The following is a 9,656-nucleotide window of genomic DNA, read 5'->3' as shown; positions in this document are numbered from 1 at the left end:
GAATCTCATGTTTAAGTCACTGGTCGAAAAACTTAAAACGCTATTTTAAACTCCACCACTTTGAGGATGCTGCTTCATTGGCTGAGGAATCCTTCTCTCACTGGTCGCTGAGAATGCTAAGCAAAAGTCCATCTCATACTATTCACTGGAAGTAGCTAAATGTCCTTCTCTTATTGGTTGCTATGAGTAGTTAATGTCCTGCTCTTATTGACTACTATGCGTGGCAGAATGTGCGTCTATTTCTGGCCACCGTGTAGCCTGAAGTCCTGTTTTCTATAGTTGCTTTAACATGAAAATTCTACATCTGGTGTTCTTTTACTCCCTTGCATGGGAGTGGAGTTCCGTGGAGTTCAGGGTTTTGATCAGTGTGGGTTGAATAAGTTCGATTGGTGTTTGTTAATGCGGTGGTATTAAGCGTTCGTTCGTGTGACAGAGCCAGAAACAGTAGTAGAGATAGAATTAGTCATCATTGCAATACGGCATGGTGTGTTCATTCAAGGTTTCGTTTTATGGTGAAGAAATATAATTCTCTCTTTCTCAAATAATTTTTGGAACAGTTTCCATGCATTAGTGAATTAAGGAGAGCTTCCTATTTTGTTCCATTTGCTGGTGTGATTTTTTGGCTTAGCATGACACCAAAAGCAAATATTTCCCAATCTCCCGATTTTTTCCAAAGACTGGAAAGTATGCATTGCGGCAGGTGGTAGAAGTGGAGGGTCATCATCAGGAAAAGAGGTGGGGTGAAATCAAAGCCCTACTTGTGGACGGAAGGTTGGCATCCCTCTGTTGTAGCCCTACGGTCTTTCGTAAGGAGTTACAAGGAAACAATTCAAGTAAGAGAATACAGCACAGAGCGCGTAGGTAGGAAGGAGTATTATCACAGTGGCTTAGCTGCTGGCGTCCTACCTTGATGGCTGAGGGTTAAATCCCGGTTGAGCTTGCGTTGGAATACTCACCTCAAAATTCATGTAGTGTCACGAAGTGCATTTGGTCTGAAACTAGGGCCAACACCAAAATGAGCCTGGTTGGTCCCAGTTACCCTAGATACAACTGGGATAACCGGGAGAAAATGTTTAATTTGGTTCCTTGGTCAAATAGTCAACGCAATGGCATTTGGTTCAGAGGACTCTGGGTTCGATTTTGGCCGAATCAACAAATTTAACTGCATGTGGTTCATTCCTCTAGCTCAGAGGCGGGTTGTTGGTCTTTGCCCTAATATATGTCTCTTCATCTAGACACAACACTACCAACCACTACAGGAGCACACAATAGTGAATATATCACTCCACATAAAACTGGACCAGACTGATATAAAGTGCCGACCCCAAGAGCTGGCCAGGAAGAAGAAGAAGTCAATACAGTACAATAACTACATGGTATCTGTTGAATGTCACCACATTATACATGCACAGACAATCACATTATTAAGACCACCCACTAGAAGAGCAATCTGCAGTGGGCATGTGGCTCATGACATGGGCTGGTGAAGCGGGTATGTAATGCAACCAACAGGCCGGCTGTTTACATTACACTTTCTACTGCCACTAAGCAAGTGGCCATGCGCATTAGGTAGCGCGGCTATCAGCTTGCAATCGGGAGATAGAGGGCTTGAACCCCATTGTCGTCAGCTCAGAAGATAGTTTTCCGTGGTTTCCCATTTTCACAACAGGCAAATGCTGGGGATGTACATTAATTAAGGCCACGGCTGATTAATTCCCACTCCTAAACCTTTCCTGTGTCTGTGTGACGTAAAACGAATAGCATTCTACCTGTTGTCATGAGTAAGGGGAAGCGATTTAACTGAGTTGAAAAAATAAATTATTATCGTCTCGGGCTAAGTGGGGGACAGCATGTAAGAAACAGCGACATTTATGCACCTCTGTAGTAATGGTATATCGTGTTTGGGCGAATGGTACCACTGGAAATAACCGTTCTTATACTACGGGCCTCAATGCGCTATTGATATCCGAGGTGAAAGTAGACTATAACGGAGCACGAAGGCAACCGACAATTTACAGTGGAACAGCTCACCACCTAAATGAACCAGTGGGCATCCAGAAACGTTCCTTTCATAACAGTTCAGCGAAGAATATGGATTGTGCACTAATATCTATACAGGTGCATCAGTAAAAACTACAGGAATTTACTCGACAGTATGGCAACTGGACCGCTGATGATTGAAGACGGGGTAACCTCCTCCGAAGAGTCATATTTTCAGCTGCATACAATGGATGGACTACAGGTACAGTGAGAAATGTCTTACACCCTGCAACCATCGCCGGACGAAGAGAAGAAAGTGGGGACAATGTCATGATTTGGGGAATAGTCTCGCGGTATTTTCTAGGTCTCATGATCCATGTGGAAGGCACTCTTGATCCATTTGGTTATGATTCCATCCTTGGTGACTACACACACTCATACATGACGATTGTCCTCCATCGGAAGAATGGAATCTCCCAGCACGATAATGTGCCATACCACGCAGCTAGAAGTGTCTGCACATGGCCAAAAGAGCACTCTCAAGATTTAAACATTTTTCTCTGGTCCCCAAACAGCCCCGATCTCATTCCAGTTGAGTGTGTGTGGGACACCCCCGTCATCATGTTCACTGTCTGGCTCGCCTGTCATCCTTCGAATATTGTGGCATGCACAGCAGACAGCATGGCTCCAGATACACGTGGATAACTGTCAGCACCAGCCAGCGTCAGTATAACACACATAGATGGTTACTCTGGATACTAGCAAATGGTTATAATAATTGTGTAGATTGGTCAGTATGAAAACAGTCAATTTCTGCCAACTAAATGTGCATGATTAGATTTTTTAATTATTTATTTAGTGTGTGGCTTTCAGTGCTGGTGGAGTCCGAGGACATTTTTGGCTCACCTGATGGAGGTCTTGCTATTTGACCCCCATGGGTGACCTGTGAATCTGGATGTGAAATTGTGAAGAAGTAGGGCGAAGGTTAAACTCGGTGTTGGGACATAGTCTACTCCTGTTGAATAACACCAAGTGGACTACTCAAGGCTTAATGTTCCCATCAGACAGACGTATAACCATCAAGAGCGTCTTAAGCCATCTCTCCATATGAAACCTGAAGAGAACTCTGGATTTGAATCCAGGCTTTTGGCCCGCAAGCTAGTGATTAGAAATTGTATATTACCAAATCTCCTTCTCTGCCAAGCAGCGTACCGGTGGCGAAAAATTTCACACCAACAGGACATGAACCGGCTAACCATGGTGCCAGACCATTTAAGACTTGACGCATTAACTATCGCGGCCAGCAATCTCCTTTCCAGTAATTCTAAATACAAAGGAAATTCTAAAGTTTAAACAAATTTCTACTCCTCTGCATATGATAGAATAAGATATCATACATGAAAATATAGGAACAAGGAGCACATAGTAAGATGAACACAATGACAAGTCAGTATGGGAAGAGGGAGCAATGGAAAGAAGAGACAAGGACAACATGAAAACACAAAAGACCAAGTACTTCTATCTTCAGACAGATTGGCTTTCTCCTCATCATTGCCAGTTCTTCTTAGATCTATTTCTTCATTTATATGACTTGACTACCACTTGCTTGTTCCTTGCCATTACTTATGTTAACCAGCTGGAATCCTTTCCACCTCCTGTGTACGACCTGTGTTTCTATTCCTTTTAACAATTACATTCATCATTTTTTCTGGTCTGGCAAGGTGGCTCCTCGATAACCGTTACAGAGTTTTGTTTAAGTTACTATAGGCGTTGGAAGAGATAATGGTACTATTAGGCAGCGCTGGCAGTACCATATGTGCTGAAGTTCTGCAGCACATTGTCTACTTGAAAAATAAATTACTTTAATAATATTATCTACAGACATTATACTGTATAGGTTTTCGGGCTTACGCCATGTCAAGAAAATAAGGTGAAATTCTTTACGTTTCGCAGAGAACTGTGCTCTGCGTTATCAGAAGAAAATCTCGACTGTCCACGAGAAAGGCTTCTTAAACAATGACACTTTTAAATTTAGACGTTATAATAGAAGAATCGCTGTGAAGTTATGTCTTGGCTGTTTCCATAACACAACGGAAAAGTTGGGCACGTATGCGTTAAAGGCAGAGTTTCTGCTTTCTGGCAAAAAGCTTAGAAATTCTCGTTGAGCTGTGATCTGCACAACACCCGGTGTGGAGCGCACGACTAGTTACCTGGTCGTTACTTCTATTATAACGTCTAAATTTAAAAGAGTCATAGTTTAAGACGCCTTTCTCGTGGACAGTCGAGATTTTCTTCTGATGACTCAGAGCACAGTTCTCTGCGAAACGTACAGAATTTCACCTTATTTCCTTGACACGGCATAAGCCCAAAAGACTATACCGTATCATGTCTGTAAGTACCTCCCGTGAAAGAATCAATAGCAGTATTATCTACAATCAATACAGTGAATTAAAAAAGACGTCGGCCAAAGAACAGGAAATCATTCAACTCCCCCACGACCAGGTAACTAGTGCGCTCCACACCGGGCGATGTGCAGATCACAGCTCAACGAGAATTTCTAAGCTTTTTGCCAGAAAGCAGAAACTCTGCCTTTTGTTCACGCTGCCCAACTTTTCCGTTGTGTTGTGGAAACAGCCAGGACATCATTTCACAGCGATTCTTCCTTCGACCACAGACTACATGTATGAGCACTAGTCACACTTGCATTTAGACCGAAATGAGAACGTTGCAGGTTGCACCCTCTTGACTTAGCGGTAGTATTTAAGAGCGGATCGCTCAAAGCTAATGGGAAAACGGAATACTGTAGAGGAAGCTATCAGCTGTTCCCGCTAGGTCCTTTAATACTCCCAACGTGTCTATTCCGTGCCTAAATTGATGAACCATAAAAATTGTATGTTTTACGTTGTCAAAATAAGGACATGAAGTTGCGATTTCTTTAATTACAAAATGTCTACTTTATAAATTTCGCTATAACGACATAACATACAATTTTGCATTACAACTTTGTTGGATTTATATCAGTGATTTTGGTAACACTGAGTACTTCTATATTTTCGCGTTCACACCAAGTGTTTCTGAGTTCGTGAGTATTATGTCACTGCAGGTGTTATTGTGTGTTTAATTGGTTTTATATGAGGAATGTGTATATGTGTTGGGGTTCTTTGCGTATTTGTTCAGTATGAAAATCTCAGTGGAGAGCCTCTTGAAAACCGCATATGTTTCTAAATACGTTTATTTTCTGGAAGGGGGATGGGTTAAAGCACACAACTGATTTTCTGCAACAGCCGCCACTGCTATTAGGCCAAGAATACAGTTAAGATCCTTGGCTCATGTCAAAACCTGAGGTAAAATACAGATCTGTACTCCAAAGGCCTCTAGTCGTAACTCATATGAGTGAACTTGGGCAAGACTGCATTAGAATATATACAAAGGAACACCACTGCTACATAAACTCCATTAAAACATTACACAATGTGTATATTCCCTTCAGCTATGCATCAGAAATTAATGGTGACTTTGATTCTTTTTCTTTCTGTTTTGGAGACTCTGGCCAGATCCTTCTTCACTGCAATTCCCCATCGAGTGGTACATTTCGAAGTCATGAGATGATCAAGAATTTGAGATATTCTGGTGTCAGACAATCAGACAGATGATCGTAAAACAGAAGACATAGCTTCCTTATAACAAGTTAGAGCTTTTCAAATTCGGAGTACAGCTCTGCATTTGACCTCAGGTTTTGACACGAGCCAAGGATCTTTCTTGGGAATTTCCTCCCTTTCATTTAGATCCTCTCCATCTCACTGTGATGAGTGAGGGATAAGGATTCCTCAGCATATACGGCTGGTGTACCGGTAGTGGCTTTTAGCTTAATATTTCAGAGCTTCGTCTCCGATGCACTACATGCCAAGTATTTCATTCTGAAAATATAGTTAAGGAGCTTGGTAGCTGGTAAGTTCAGATGTGAAAATACGGTAAAAATCATTAGTTTAAATTAAATTCGTGTCCTCGTCCTGAGATGGTGCAGATCTTTTCAGGCACACCCCCAACGGAGATGAGCTGCACGTGCTATTTTAACCACACATAAGCCCTCCTGCCATTCTTACATTTATGGAAGTACCGTGAATAGAAGCCGGGTCCCCGAGAAGGGCTGTTAACAGTGCTAACCATTAAGCTATGGAAAATCACGAGTAATGTTCTCCTGAAAGTTTCTTCAATGGTGTCAAGCCGGGCATTTCCATAAGTGCATTTTGCTGTGTGGATCACTTTAGCAGTCAGATTACATTGGATGAGGAATTCTTCAATTCCGGTCTTGAGACCGTTTTTAGAGAGCCCAATCACATTGTTCAGTCCACCATGCGTGTTTCCTTTTTCTCGCAAAATTTATTGTTAGGGTAGCAGCATCTTGAACCTTTTCTGAAATGTCTTCTCACTTATGTGATTCTAGAGACTCAAACCTCTTTATTGTAATCATGAATGTCATTTTGATATATCATTTGTTCTTTGGCCCAATATCTACGTAAATTTTGCGTTTGGGATCTGTGATTAGACTTAGGCACAAACCGCATTTAAACATTTGTTAGATAATGTTCCGAATCAACACGTTCTATCTGACATTCACTGATTAGTTAATTGCGTGAGTGCCAGATCATTATGAGAATTCTTTTTTGTTGTTCATTGCCGTAATTTTAAGATCCATCTGCTTGCAGGTGTCGATGAAGCGTTCTCCATTTGGTTGGTTCTGGTGAACACTGAATGTTCACCTCTGGTGTATTTAACTTTTGGTCCTGGCCCAATTAGGTGTTGAAGTCACCTAAAAGATTGATTGAAGTCAACAGAATGGAATTTTAACAGCCCTCTTCTTTCAGCTGTGGGGGAATCCACAACACCAATTATAGCTCCCAAATTCAGCGTGCAAATGTCATCCATCTCAGGCCATTTGAACATCTTACCACTATCAATTTTCGTTGGGAGGTGTTTAGTGAACTTTACATTTACTTCATCTGCAGAAACAATGACAACAACACTTCCAATAAACAAAGTCCGTTTGGAGGATGTTTGTTTAGCTGTCACTTGAAGTGAAAAATCTACAACAACCCAATCACCAGACTGAATGTCTCGTTTCCTGTAAACACCAGCGAGCTATTCTCCATTTACGCAAACTTCACCAACATTTCTGATTCGTTTGTCACACCTGGATGGTTCCCTTCTATTGGTATCAGTAATTAATGGTCTCTTGCATGCCTTTCTTTCACTCTTTATGGCATTGCCCGTATCAGTACCTTCACCACTGCTTACAGAAGTGTCATCATCGTTAGAATGAATGTCTGTTCCCTTCACACTCTTACCCGGGTCAACATTAAGTTTCCGCCGTCGAACGGGTGTTTTTGGCTGGTCATTGTAGCGCAGTTCATTAAGAACAGACAGGATTGAATCATCAGCTACCTGAATGTCGGCATGGGCGTTATCATTGATAGTATTAGTGTTTGGAAGGCGTTCTAGCACTTTCCCACGATTAAGAGGAATGATGCCACATTTCTCAAAGCCAGATTTTATATTCTTCTCCTGGTTATCCTTTATAACACCCATGAGTTTGTTGAGAAGACGAGGGAACACCGCCTTTGGGACACAAGTTGCTGAGCGCCCTTCCTTTTTCTTCCATTCTAGTAGAATTTTCCGCCAGGATACCTTCAGTGGGTGGAAGAAGGCGGCGTCAAGTGGCTGTGTGAGATGAGTAGAATTTTTTGGAAGGAAAACAATCTCATATTTCTCACACATCCTAATACGATCGACACTCAAATGACGTGACAAGTTGTCTCCAATTAGGACTTTTCTCCCAAGAAGATGCCTCACAAATGGTATTACAACTGATTTCAACCAGTCTTCAAAACATGTAGCATCAAACCAACCTGATTGGCTCCTATTATATCGTGTTCCTGCAGGACCACCAACTGTCCAGGTGTCGTACAGATGAAGTGATTTGTAAACGACATAAGGAGGGAGAACCTGCCCTGCACCAGTGTATGCAAACATAAGGGAAGTTGATGCTTTGCTGAAATTTAAGATTCGCTCGGGATATTTAGTGCCTCGTTTCATGATTAGTTTGTTCCGTCCAGGGTCATCTGTTAGATTGGTTTCATCATAGTTGATAATGTGAGTCGGTGGAACGTCAGCAATACTTTCCTTAAGGTGGTCAAAATACTCATTGACTATGGCCGAAGAAACCTCAGCTGTAGATCTTTTAATGTCCTGGCACATTCTTTCAGATATTAGCTCTTTGTGACGCGCTAAGAAGTTTTTAGCAAATTCAATTCCCGGCAAGTTGTTCTTAAATTTCTTTTCAGTTACTCCTTTCCTCTCAAGATAAGCTTTAACTGTCAAGCGCAAATCAGTTACATCCAAAGGATAACCCCACATTGAACATGTCACTAATCTGGATATGATATGTTCTTCAATTTCAGGAGATAAAACAGTCTGCCCTCCTTGATTTCTAACTACCTGGCCTTTTCTCAAACATCCAAAATGACGATGGAGAACACCAACTGGTATATCAAACTTTTCACTACACTTTTTGTAGGACAGTCCCCTTTCCAAATCTTGTAGTGCAGAAGACATTTTCTCGGGAGTATACTTCTCGTATTGTCTTTGCCCTTTGGGCTTGTATTTTCTAGGCATTTCTGAAATAATAAAAGACGTTTACTGACTGAGAAATAAATAAAGAGTTAAGAACAATAGTGAATATTGCCAAGGTTATGTTTGGAATATTAATATTCCCCATTAAACAGGTCATTAAAGAAAATAACACCTAATTTAATTAAAGCGCACAATTAAAAAAAATCAAAATCTCTTTATTTGCAAATGATGTGTTTACCTCGGTGGCAAATGGTACACTAAAATACATTATTGTCAAGCACTAAATATTAAATTAACAAGAGAATAAAATTTTCCTATAATACAATATTATATAATTTACGCTAACAAATTTTTTCTATTAAACACACAGCTCATCCTTAATTAATTTACATTGTTTACAAAATTCTACTTATAATAACTCCTGTACTACTTACAAATATAGTCATCTGACGTACAGTATGTGGAATTACTTCAAATGATACTGTACAACTGGTATAAGATTAAAATTGACATTGCATTTATTTACTTTTTCTTTTCTTTACCCATTCTGGAACCTAAGTAGCATAACGACCTGCTGCGTCTTAACCAGAGCCCCTTTTACCACCACTTTTCAGAGTTCCTGAAGGGCTTTCACAGCTACCGTAGCGGTCCCAGGGCCCTCGAAGTCCCCACTGTACTTCACCCCTACAGGCAGTCCCCTACTTTGGCTGTCCAAACTCCTTAGACCAGGGGATGGAATTAATTTATTCACACACATTATTTATTTACATTAACCTGCACTGGTCGAATGCCCTCCAACATTTCATATATTTTCTCTGTTGCTGTTTATTCTCTCTTTGAATATCTGTACAGATTTTGGGAAAGGATCAAACACTACCCCTGGTAAACTGTTCCACTCCTTCACACCCTTCCCAATGAATGAAAATTTACCCCAATCGCTTCTGCTGAAATTCCTTCTAATTTTATACTTGTGGTCAGTCCTGCCGATAGAATTATTTTCCAACTGAATCCTCTCACGGATATCTCCCCATGCTTCTTCTCCTGTA

Source organism: Anabrus simplex, chromosome 2 (assembly GCF_040414725.1).
Source record: "Anabrus simplex isolate iqAnaSimp1 chromosome 2, ASM4041472v1, whole genome shotgun sequence".
NCBI classification, from domain to species: domain Eukaryota; kingdom Metazoa; phylum Arthropoda; class Insecta; order Orthoptera; family Tettigoniidae; genus Anabrus; species Anabrus simplex.
Note: the sequence above shows the minus strand (reverse complement) of the source record.